The sequence below is a fragment of the Sarcophilus harrisii genome, chromosome 2, assembly GCF_902635505.1.
Source record: "Sarcophilus harrisii chromosome 2, mSarHar1.11, whole genome shotgun sequence".
Classification (NCBI taxonomy): domain Eukaryota; kingdom Metazoa; phylum Chordata; class Mammalia; order Dasyuromorphia; family Dasyuridae; genus Sarcophilus; species Sarcophilus harrisii.
Window position 1 is genome coordinate 546614188 of NC_045427.1, and position 13339 is coordinate 546627526.

At 37.9% G+C, this 13339-nt stretch overlaps 1 protein-coding gene across 3 annotated transcripts in view; it reads left to right on the plus strand.

The window, feature by feature from the left end:
- The first annotated feature begins 1927 nt into the window (after positions 1-1927).
- The window catches only part of ABHD2 (abhydrolase domain containing 2), a 112547-nt gene continuing 101135 nt past the window's right edge, over positions 1928-13339 (plus strand). The window contains exons 1-2 of one of the 3 annotated variants that reach the window (XM_012542481.3): positions 1934-2166; positions 7838-7900. The gene's annotated coding sequence lies outside the window, so the exon portion shown is untranslated. Of the gene's footprint in view, positions 2167-7837; positions 7901-13339 lie in introns of all 3 variants that reach the window. The other 2 variants (XM_003755527.4, XM_012542485.3) reach the window with 2 other exon arrangements.

The following is a 13339-nucleotide window of genomic DNA, read 5'->3' on the forward strand; positions in this document are numbered from 1 at the left end:
CCCTCTGTATTCAGACACAATCAATTCTTTCTCTGGGTATGGACAGGATTTTTCATCATAAGTCCTGCAGAGTAATCATACATCATTGTTTTGCTAAGAATAACTGTCATTCACAGGAGATCCTTTGCTTGAGCTCATGGAGGACTTTCCAGGTTTTTCTGAGAGCATCCTGCTCATCATTTCCCCCGGAACAATAATATTCCACATAATTACATACCACAATAGCATAATCATGAACAAAATCTTCTGAGTTTCTAATTTTTTTTTGTCCTGAGAGCCAGTAGAATCATTTTTGTGCATATAGATCTTTTCCTTTTTTAAAAATCTCTTTTGGGATTCATTCCTAGTAGTGGTATTGTTAAGTCAAAGGATATGCATGATTTTATTGCCCTTTGGGCATAGATCATATCGTTTGATCATTTATTAATTGGAGCATGGATCTTATTTATGTTTATGAATTTGATCCCATTTCCTCTGTTTGAGAAATGAGGCCTTATCAGAGAAATTTACTTCAAAATTCTTTTTTTTTTTTTACAATTATTATTGCTAACTGTATTTCCTTCCATTTATTCTATTCTCTCTCTCCTTTCACCCTGTCCCTCAAGTGTTTTGCTACTGTGGGTTACTGAACTTTAAAAAAAAAAAACTTTTTTTTAAATTTTTATTTTTTTAAATATTTTTAAAATATATTTTAAAACATTCTAAGAAAGGGGTTCAGTTTTTACAAGACTGACAAAAATGTCCATGACTTAAAAAAAAAAAAATTAACAATCCCTCCTCTGAGACCCATGATCGAATGATTAGATTGATTGAAATGTGCTCTCATTTAATTAAGGTATCAAAGTTCAAATGGGATGGGGTGGTTTCATTCCTGTCCTTATATATAGAATTATCCGACTTAGTTCTATAAAATGTTGGCCGGAAACATGCCTTTCCTCGAGTGTTAGCACTACGTCTAGGGGGAAATCGGAAATAAGACACTTTCAGCACAACTCCGTCATGTCACAGAATCCTCCTAAGTTCTTCTTACATCCATAGTCCTCCTGCCCCATGCCGGGCCCCGCATTTCAGAAACCAGTAAAGTAGATGTTGAGCCTCGTATCTTGTTCACTATGCAAAGCAAATAAGTGAGTCCGAGATTCACAAGGACGCGGAAAGGCAGCTGTGGTGTGGTTTATACTCTGGCCTTGAAATCAGATCTGGGTTACAATTCTGCCTGACCGCCAGCCCTGGGACCCTCACTAGGTCACGAGAGAGTATTTGTATTACATCTTCAGTTTTACATGTGGTTTTATTTAATAACTTGCAAGTCTCTACTCGAGTCTTGCATTGTTAGAATTGAGCTCATGCCAGTTCCCTTGATCAGTGAGAGTCCAGGTCCCTTCTCCGAGCCGACAGGAGAGGCTGACGCATCGGAGAAAGGTCCACAACTGCGCTGGGCCTGGGATGCTCTGAGCAGCAGCTCTCACGTATCCTCCCTCACCCCGGTGCATCTCGGGCGCGGGCCGCTCGGAAGGTGCGCCCCTTGCGCGGCTGCGGCCAGCTGGCTGAGGGTTACACCCGGCCTGCTGCCTGCCTGCCTGCCTGCCTCTACTACTTCCGGGAAAACAGAAAGAATATCTCCTCCCTTGGGCTCTAAAATTTTTTCCCATACATTTATCGGAGATTTATAGCCCTCATCTAGGCTCTCCCGACTAGCATGGCCCAGCCCTGCCCACCCCGTCTCTGTCACAATTGCCCCTACCCTATCGTCCTCCTCCCGTTCCTTCCCTTAAACACCACTCTCCTATTGGCCGAAGACGTCAAAGGAGGCCAATTACCAAAGTATACTCGGCCTGGGATCCAGCCTCCACTTGACGAGCGGCCGTTTGGACCAATGACCTAAAAACCCTAGTAGTGGGAGGCACCGATGCAATGAGAGTTCGGGGTTCGTAGAGTAGCGGGTGTGTGGTCCAATGGATGAACCATAGCCACGAGATTGGGGTGTGGCGAAGCTGGTCGTTAGGGGGCGTGGCGTTAGTTGCCCGGGAGGGGCCGGTAGCGGCGGGAGCTGCACGGCACCGGCCGAAAGGTTCCGGCTGCATTTCCATGAGAGCAGCCGGCAAGAGCGGAAGAACTGGAACCGAATCGGGAGAAAATCACGTCGCCATCGCCAAGCAGCGACAGGTAAGGGCCGTGATCTCAGTCTCCGGACCCCCGGCAGGCGGGCCTCGTCCCCGGGTGTTTCTCCCATCCCCCTCCGTGTATCTCCCCGTCCAGTCCATCCATCTCTTTCCCCTCGACCCCCGGACAGCTGATCCCCTCACGCCTCGGCCCTGTTTGCCGCTGCTCCTCGGCTTGTCCTGCGGACTCTTCCTCCAGCCGCGCGCTTGGTCCTTCCCTGGGCTTCTTCCGCTCCAGATGCTGGTGTCTTCCCCGAGAGCCTCGCTCGGGGAGCTTTTTCCTTTGGAGATGCTTCCTTGGTGGAGCTTCCTCCCGCACTGATATCCCAAATCTACACCCCCCCCCGTGGGCGCCGCCTGCCCCCATCTCGAGGCCTTGCCCCGAAGCCAAGCCCTCAGGCTTCCCTTTCTCTCCTCCATCCCGGGGGCCTTCCGGTGCTCTCCCCGGGGGAGGCTCCATGGAAATGGAGCTGGTGCGAAGGATGTCCTGCTATTTAACTGTTAGTCCTTTGTCCCCTTCTCCTCTCTTTCTCTCCCTGCCCCCGAGCTCCTTGGCATCTATGCCCGCTCCCACCACCCCCTCCCATCCCCTTGGGGAGAGCACGGGGTATCAGCAAACCGTCTTCCAGGAGGAACTGGGGAAGGGAAGCTGGAGGTGTTTACCCAGGGAAAAGAGCCTTAGAAGAGATCTGCGTGGTTGCAGTGTTAAATATTTGAACGGCTGTCTTGTGCAAAGAGGAAGAAGTATAGCTTCGTTTCATGTCGTGGCAAAGGTCAGCTAGGATCTAAAGGCTGAAATTATAGGGAGGCGCTTTCGGCTCACTGAAAGCGGAACTTTATTGCATTTTGAGCTGTCCAGCAGTGAAAAGGGAAATGCTTCATCAAAGAATTGAGCACCTCTATCACTGAAAGTATTCTAGCAGAGACTTGGGTGACTATCTGCCAGAAAAGCTGCAGAGGGAATTCTTGCACCGGGTTCTTTGGGTTCTAGATTAGGTGACCTCTAAGATCCCTTTCTCATCTTAAAATCCTACCAGTTGTCTATGTGGCCTATAATATGCGTTATGTGCATTATATGAAACAAGTATTGAAATATAACTCGATCATTGGGAGCCCTCTGCTGTGGGTGGTAGCAAACAATATGGATCCCTACCCTCAAAGGCAGGAGTTTACAAACTACTGTGAAAGCTAATCATCTGAACCTTGCAGATATAGTTATCATTCTTCCCTTACATTGATTCCTCTGACCCTTTAACTTTGATATTGCTGCTAGGTTCTCTGTACCATCCTGGCAATTCTGCTATCCAGAATCAAAGGAAGTCTTTTAAGTATAAGCTCAAAAAACATACATTGCAAAGCTGTTACGTTTGTCAGATTAAATACGATGCCCTCATGATGCTTTCTGAGCTCCTGCAGCATTTCATCATATCCAAATTAAAGAACCCAAAATAAAGAAGAAACTGGCCCAGTTCTGCTGGCACTCCAGTTCATTCTGAAAAGAACTTAAATGAAAGAAGCTTTATTTTATCTTCTGAAGGATAATCTTTTATGCCTTCTGGTTGAAATGACAATGATAAATCAGATGGCAGATGCAGTAGAGTTTGTTTCCTGCTGTTTTGCTTGCTTTAGGGTGTCCAACTGATAGGGAGAATGAATCATAAGATTCCTTGTGGTCTCCTCCCCTCCTGCCTGTTTTACTGTGGGTTATCCTCTGAATTATGAATTTGAAACAATTCTTACCCTCCTTGTATTAGGATAATCAGAATTTAGAGCTAGAAAGAACCTTGATGATCATTTAGTCCAAATCTCTCATCTTATAAATGATGATGAAATTGAGCCCCAGAAAGGTTTTCGCTTGTACCTCAAGTCAAACATTTTAGTTACTGAGAATCAGAACTCTTTACTCATTTCATTAGCGCACAGCTATATAATTCTCTTTCTATTCTTGTTTCTACTTTCTCCTCTCATTGTGATGTTTGGATTACACAGTGTTATTTGTGTATAGTTTTGATTTTTTTAACCACCTGTTTTTGTTGTTGTTGTTGTTGTTGTTGTTGTTGTTGTTGTTTTGTCCTCTCCTTTACCCAGGATTTTGCTAGTGTTTGCCCCATTCCTGGTCCATTAAAGGTTATCCTGATTTTTATGTATAGATTGCTGTGTTTCCCTCAAAGATAGGGGATAGAGACTGCACCTGGGATTTTATTGGCAAAAGGAACTTCTAGGCAAAGAAGGAAACTCTTTCAAAGAAGGCTGGCATACTCTTCAACTTCTAGTTTTAGAGTCTAATCTAGAGCATGGAGAGGTCAGGCAGACTAGACAATTTTTATTTTGTTTTCTTTCCATTTGCCATCATGTATTAGACAACTATAATGCCAACAAATTTTAGAATCAAATGCAAGTTTTCACAATATACTTAAAAAAAACAACAACCTTGCTTTTCAGCTTGTTGAGACAGTAAAGAAAGGCCACACAGACATTGGTTTCAATGATACCCTATTTTCTTACCCACTAAACTTGATCAGGTTGTTGTAGGTGTTATCTTTTTTTGGCTCATTTACCAGCTAGATGATGCAATTTGATTCTAAATCGATGAACATTTAAAGACAAAGTTTTCAAGAGACTGAAATGATTTTTGGAAGTCCAGGTATCATCTAGTCAACTGTATTCAAGCAAAGACTTAGTCATTTGAGTAGGGGCGGAATAAGTAATTCTGTGTCTTATATTTTTTTAAAAAGCTTTGCCTGATGATTGTTGGGAATCTTAAATGTTTCTTAATTTATCAACTTCCTTCCTTTTTTCACTTGCGTCTGAAATGACAATGACAAAACTAGATGGCAAGTGAAAAACAAGTTCTGGTTTGGTCTGGTGGGCTTTCCCTTCTGTTTTCGTTAACACCTTCATGGTTTTTCAAAAGCTGCCAAAGATATAGTTCAGTGAATTTATTAGCCCGGCCCCTTCAAGCCATAAGACACTTGTCATCTTGATTTCATCCAAAACACCAAGCAGCTTTAGTTTTCTTGTAAATATATTTATCTGCTTTCAGGATATAACTAAAGACTTTCATCCTGGCTAACTGACATATTATTTTTCTTCCTTTTCCTTAGAGTTTTTTCTAGAGCAATTCCAGAATTCAGCTATTTTGGAATTTCAGAAAATAAACAGTCTGCTTTTTGTAGGGTGTGATATGTTTGTGGGTGAGAGGAGGAGATCATAAAAAAATGATCCAGGCCCTCATGGAACTTCTAGTCTAGTAGTATAGCTTTAAGACATATTAGAATACTTTTTGTTTCTTTTTTTTTTCATTAAAAAAAATAAAAAAGCTACTTCCTCTTTAGTATTTTTCCCCTAGTGTGATGATGAAATTAGTGAAGGGGCTTCTTACATGCTTTTTAGTTCTTATCTTCCAGGTGCACTCTCTTCTTGAGTAGTTTTGGTATAGCTCCGAGTCTTTTGGCTTTTTACTGACTCCATATTTCTCTTGTTTCATTCATGGTAGGGAGACAAATTCCATCTTTTTCTCACCTTCTCTTTATCTTGTTCCATATAGTCTTTGGCTAACCATGGCAGGAAGGTGGTTTCTAACATCATAGAATTCCATATGGCAGGATTTCCTCCATGACATAACTACTGGATACATGCTTATTTTCACTGAGATGTCATTTTAGCCAGCATTCTTTGTCACTTGGAAAAATGTATTGACATAGAGTATTCCTGTAGCAAGATCTCTATGCCTTACTGAAACTTCAAACATTACTTAATTCATAGGTTAGGAAATTATATACAAGCTATTGGAAGCCATTCTATCTCTTTTAGTATTAAAATGACCTCTTTCAGGAAGATCATACTGTTTATGGGTGTGTGGTATAGTTCTGTGTTTTTTGCAACTTCCTAATGTTCTCTGCCTACTGGGGGATAATTATTTCAGCTTCCTAATTGATGGCCCAATAATACTTTCATCCTTAGGGTGCTTTCTTTTTTATTTTATCTATTTACTTCTTTTTTCAACTAACAGATAAATGTCTGTCCTTTTACCTCCCCTTTCCTCCCCACTCCTGTCATAAAATAAAAACAAAGTCCTTGTAACAAATATGAATAATCAACTAAACAAATTTCTGCATTAGGTGTGACCAAAGGTTTATACCTCACCCTGCATCTTCAGACTATCACCTACCTCTCTTCCAAGAGGTGGGCATCATGGTTGTTCAGCAGTCCCTAGAATAGAAATATGGTAGGTCGGCATTTTGATCCAGATTTTTAAGCACTCCAGTAACCATTTATTAAGATCTTACTATGTCAGGTCGTGTTAGGCAACAGGAAAACAAGGAGGAAAGAGGAAAAAAGAGGGAAAGAAGGGGAAAAAAACCTTATCCTTCTGATGGATCAGGCCATCCTCAGCAACAAGATCAACCAAATCATTTCTAATGGAGCAGTAATGAACTGAACTAGCTATACCCAGAAAAAGAACTCTGGGAGATGACTAAAAACCATTACATTGAATTCCCAATCCCTATATTTATGCACACCTGCATCTTTGATTTCCTTCACAAGCTAATTGTACAATAATTCAGAGTCTGATTCTTTTTGTACAGCAAAATAATGTTTTGGTCATGTATACTTATTGTGTATCTAAGTTATATTTTAATATATTTAACATCTACTGGTCATCCTGCCATTTAGGGGAGAGGGTGGGGGGGGTAAGAGGTGAAAAATTGGAACAAGAGGTTTGGCAATTGTTAATGCTGTAAAGTTACCCATGTATATATCCTGTAAATAAAAGGCTATTAAATAAAAAAAAAAAAAAAAAACCTTATCCTTGTGCTTAAGAAGTTTATATTTTATTGATATTTGTAAAGTTAAGATTCATATATTTAATATAACCTTAGATCTTCTTATTCAGTTCCTCAGTAATTAAGGAAAGAAATCTAGGAGGGGTTAAATGTCTTGGCCAAGATGGCATAACTAGGTAAATGACAGGCAATTGCCTCCTTCAGTAATCTGGACTCAGAGGCATTATGTTCTCGTATTTAAAGCCTTTTCAATAAAAATCATGAGTATGAAATTATCTGACTCATATCTTTGCTTGGGGTCTGGGACATCTTGCTGTAGTGACACAGCTGGGTGCACTGTTTGTATAAATTAGCAGCTGGAAGAAGGTTCATTCTGTGTTCGTCTTTACTGGTAAAAGACCTGATAAGTAAACAGCTTGTTAGGGAGTTGGAGCATTGACACTTTTGGTTTTTCCCTGGTGTGTGTGTTTCTTGTATTTTCTTAAGTGGAGGCTCAGAATTAGTTATTTTAGTGTTACTGTTGGAAATCAGTAAAATTAACTAGAAGATTTACTCCAAAGAGGCCAAGTTGCTTAGCTAATGGCTGCCTAGTTGGGGCTTTGAAACTTAACCTTTTCTGTTTTTAATGTTACTGCAAATTAGTCATCGCATTTAGGTGGCATTTGTGAATTAAAGCATGTCATTCCCTGGTGGAAAATGTTATTCTCTCTCTATAGAATATAAATAAGACCTAAGCAAATCTAGATAATACAACTTGTCAAGGTCATATCATGAATTAGTGAGGGTATCTATGAATCAGAGCCGAAATGGACCTTGAGTTAGTTACTTAAGAATTGATTAGGTATGACGACACAGAAAAGATAACTTTATTTTTTTCTTAATCTCCAGAACAGATTCCCCAGCCACCTTTGGCACTTACAGCATTTGCAAACCTTACAGCACAATATAAATGTGAGTTATTATTGTTATTACTATTATTATTATCACAATTTTTTTTCAAAAGACACATTTTTCCTGAAGTTTTCCCTTACTTCCCCTTCCCTTTCTAATTCTTTTAGCTAAAGTAGTCTCAACCTCCTATTAATTTACCTTACCATTCTTATGGTAATTTAAAAGTTTACTTTAAAAAAAATGCTTTCTAGATCTTTCCCCTTTGATACTGGCAATGCCATAAGGGCAAGGGTTATTTATGTCTTCTTTTGTCTCTCCACAGTGCTTCATTTGAGTCTATCAATAAATAGTAGTTGTATGACCTGATGGAAGAATTTTTTTTTTAATTTTATCCTCTCTGCCACAATGTGAGCTGCTATCTACTTGCCAGCCATTAGTGGAATAGGAGACAAGCTTGTTGTACTATTCCTTTATATTTTTGGAGACTTTCAAGTATACATCCTTGAGTTACTCTTCTTTAAATTACCTTTAATAATCATAATAGCCAGGCTTTATAGAGTGCTTTAATATTTGCCAAGCACTTTCCACATATTCTTTCATCTAATCATTGACTAAACGTCAGTCTCTTTAGCCTTTCTTTTTTGAACCCTATTTCCCAAAGCCTTTAATTCATTTTGGCTGTTTTCTGGAACCTTCCTGAGTTCTGCAGATCATAATTTAATTGCATGGTCTGAAATTAAATGCAGCATGCTAATAAATAATATATAATAATTAAGCATAAAAGAACTATATGTCTAACTCCTGTTTACATATCATAATATCATATGTGCCTTCTTTAAAGCTAGAGTACTAAGTTAATAATTTATGGTCCACTCTGACCCCTTATACCTATACCTTGTCTTGCTAGGCTTCTCCAACACCAATTCTATCTTCAGTGAGTATTGCTGTGCTCTCCCATGGGTAAATTACTGTCACTTTCCCTGTCAGATTTCATCCTGATTATATCTGCCTATGTCTCCAATTTATAGACTAGCTTTAATTTGGCTTTTCAAGATGATAGCTATTTGATCCCATCTAGAGTCTTTAATTTCTTGTCCATGTTCTATAGCTGTTCAGCCACACTACTCTATTATTACAGAATTTTATTAAAGTGGGAAATATGAAGCAGTCTAAAATAACATTACTAAATTTTGTCTTCCTTTTTTGTCTTTATAGAAAAAAAAGAGAAAGTTTTCATACTGTAGTGTAACTATATGATTTCTCTGTTTATACAGTGTTTATATGGCCATGCAAATAAGCATATTCATTGAAGGAAGAATTTAAAAATTTTCTTTCATCATATATGCCTTTAAAAGAAAAGTCTTCTTGTTGGCTTTTGTTTTTAATACCATAGTTATTTCCCAATACATCTCTTCCCTGTAAGAGCTTCCATAGAAACCTTCCTTGTAACCAAGAAAAACAGTAAAGCAAAACCAGTTGACACAATTACTTCAGCTAAGAGCACCCGCATTACTTTACCTTAGAGAGGTATACTTTATTATCTCTGCTGTAGAACCAATACCGTGCATTGTATTCAATCAGTCCATTTGCCTTTTATTATTGTTTTCATTTATATTACATAGATACTAATCTCCTGATTCTGTTTTCTTGGTTCTGATTATTTCATACAAATTTGTCCATGTCTCTCAAATTTTTTCTGGTTTTACATTTCCAATAAAGAACATGCCACGTTTTGCTTAGTCTTCTCAATTCATGGGCACCTACTTTGTTTCCTTTTTTCTTTCTTTTTTCCTTTCTTCTTCTTGTTTTTTTTTTCCCTAACAGAAGTGTTGCTTTGAATAGCTTAATAATATATGTGGGACTGAGGACATTTGGGTAGTACATAAGTAAATAGATTGCCAGACCCGAGTTCAAATATGGCCCATGATTTTGGGCAAGTTACTTAGCCCCACTTGCCTTGTGCAAGTACACACACACACACACACACACACACACACGTACACATGGGGGTGGGATGAGGGTTGTGGACCTTTCTTTCTATTTTTGACCTCCCCAGGGACATATCCAGTAGTGGGATGGCTGGATCAAAGGATATGAACAATTAATAACTCTTCTCACATAATTCCCAATCCTTTCCCCAAATGGTCAGATCAATTTACATCTCTTTCAGTTCTGCATTAGTTTAACCTGTCTTTCTACAAATTAATATTTTGGTTTTTTATTATCTTTACTAGTTTGATGAAGTAAAAATATTGAAAGTCATTTTAATTTGCATTTCCTCATTATTTTGAAATCTTTTTCATGTGGTCATTCTTCCGCCTTCAAGGCTTATTTTGAAAACCATCAATACCTTTTTGCCCTTCATTCTTGCTTATTTTTGAAGTATGACCTTGGGTAAATGATTTAGAACAGTTAGTGATTTTCAGTTTTCCTAAGTCTTAATAGGGATAATTGCAGTCTTCTTTAATCACAGTTTAACAAAAAATTCTATTATACTATACTTAATATACAGAAAAATAAGCATTTCTATTTTTAAATATTGTATGAGACATTGAGATCTGAAATTTTCAGCAATGCGTTTATCAAAGATTCTTCTATCTCCTGAGATAAATGACTTTGTTGTAACATCTGAACCAGGAGTTAGAAGCAAAGGTTTGGATGTACAATTCTGAATTTGATAGCATTTAGACAGTGTTCTCTGGCTGATTGTTTGGATACATGTGCTTAATTAAGTTTATGAATTTCATTTCCACACACAAAAGTATTAGGTGATAGAACAGATAGACTGTTGCTCTTTATTTGGATTGTTTTTCCTTTTTCATAGAGATATGATATGATTCACATATACCATCATAGCTTGAGTATGAGGCTTTACAGAACCTTAAGAGTTACAAAAGATATTAGAGTTCATCTAGTCCAATCTTCCACCCAAAGCAGAAACACTCCAATGTCTCTGACATTTCTGTATGAAATCAATTGAATTTATATTAGTGAAGAGAAGATTTTCAAAGAGAAACTTTTTTTGAAATGTATGATATATGTTTGGGAGAATAGAGTTGCCTTCCTCATTATGTTTTACTTTGACTAACTAAAATTTATATTCTCTTAATTCATTGATTAACTGATAGTGCCCGGAAGCAGCCCAAAGCATGCTGGGTTTATCCATTTGCCACAAAAAGAATAACTTGGAGCTGACTCTAGATGATAGTTGTTTCTGAGCTGCTCCCTTTGCTGATTGTTGATGTAATTGAGCACATTTCCTTGTGAATTGCTGGATTTGCATTGGTTTTCAGTAGTGATTTGATTTTGACATTAATCCTACCAAAAAACTGAGGTAAATAAAATGTAACTAGATATTTCTGGTAATTTGGACTTCCTTTATCTTGTGACTGATTTTTATATCTCAGAAGCCTAACAGTCCTGATGCTGCATTTCTGATATAAACTCAATATAAATGGAATCATTATTTCTAGTACCTCACATCTCATTTTAGTTTGATGATTATGTGCTAGATACCTTTGCTTCTAAGATAGGAAAAACCAACTACAGTTCCATTCTCCATTCCATTCATGTAAATCTAGTGCTCACTCTTGTCAATGACATTGAAAAACACACCCTTTTTAAATGGTTACTATTGGAAAGTGCCAGATTATTCCCAAGAATATTTTCCTTATTAAAAAAAACTTCCTAAAACACATTTTCTACCCTGTCATCATTATTATCAACTAATATACTTATTTAGTGCATGCCATATGTTAGGTATTTTATACTACATTCAATCGATTTGATAGATCATTCTATCAAAGCACTTAATTCTTTCATACTCTACTTTTTTATTAGTATACCTTTTTATTTACAAGATATATGCATGGGTAATTTTTCAGCATTGACCCTTGCAAAACCTTCTGTTCCAACTTTTTTCCTCAGCCCTCCACCCCCTCCCCTAGATGGCAGGTAGACCAATACATGTTAAATATGTTAAAGTATATGTTAAACACTATATATATATATACACACATACATACATACATATACGTACAGTCATTTTGCTGCACAAGAAAAATCCGACTTAGAAATAAGGTAAAAATAACCTGAGAAAGGAAATCAAAAATGCAAGCAGACAAAAACAGAAGGAGTGGAAATACTATGTTGTAGTTCACACTCATTTCCCATAGTTCTTTCACTCAGTGTAGCTGGTTCTCTTCAATATTGAACAAATGGAACTGATTTGATTCATCTCATTGTTGAAAAGAGCCTGCCTCACCCATCAGAATTGATCATTATATAGTATCATTGTTGAAGTATACAATGATCTCCTGATCCTGCTCATCTCACTCAGTATCAGTTCATGTAAGTCTCTCCAGGCCTTTCTGAAATCATCCTGCTGGTCATTTCTTACAGAACAATAATATTCCATAACATTCATATACCACAACTTATTCAGCCATTCTCCAATTGATGGGCATCCATTCAATTTCTAGTTTCTAGCCACTACAAAGAGGGCTGCCACAAACATTTTTGCACATGTGGGTCCCTTTCCCTTCTTTAATATCTCTTTGGGATATAAGCCCAGTAGTAACACTGCTGGATCAAAGGGTATGCACAGTTTGATAGCTTTTTGAGCATAGTTCCAAATTGCTCTCCAGAATGGCTGGATGCATTCAAAATTCCACAAACAATGTATCAGTGTCCCAGTTTTCCCACATCCCCTCCAACATTCAGCATTATCTCTTCCTGTCATCCTAGCCGATCTGAGAGGTGTGTAGTGGTATCTCAGAATTGTCTTAATTTGCATTTCTCTGATTAATAATGATTTGGAGCATTTTTTCATATGGCTAGAAATAATTTCTATTTCTCCACCCAAAAATTGTGTGTTCATATCCTTTGACCATTTATCAATTGGAGAATGGCTTGATTTTTTTATAAGTTAGAGTCAATTCTCTATATATTTTGGAAATGAGAACTTTTGACTATAAAAATGTTTTCCCAGTTTATTGCTTCCCTTCTAATCTTGCTTGCATTAGTTTTGTTTGTACAAAACCTTTTTAATTTGATATAATCAAAATTTTCTATTTTGTGATCAATAATGAACTCTAGTTCTTCTCTGGTAACAAATTCCTTTCTACTCCACAGATCTGAGAGGTAAACTATCTTATGTTCTTCTAATTTATTTATAATCTCATTCTTTATGCCTAGGTCATGAATCCAATTTGACCTTACCTTGGTGAACAGTGTTAAGTGTGGGTCAATGCCTAGTTTCTGCCATACTAATTTTTAATTTTCCTAGCAGTTTTTGTCAAATAATAAATTCTTATCCCAAAAGCTGGGGTCTTTGGGTTTGCCAAACACTAGATTATTATAGTTATTGACTATGTTGTTCTGTGAACCTAACCTATTCCACTGATCAACTAGTCTATTTCTTAGCCCGTATCAAATGGTTTTGGTGACCGCTGCTTTATAATATAGTTTTTCTCTCATACTCTATTAGGCTTCATCAGT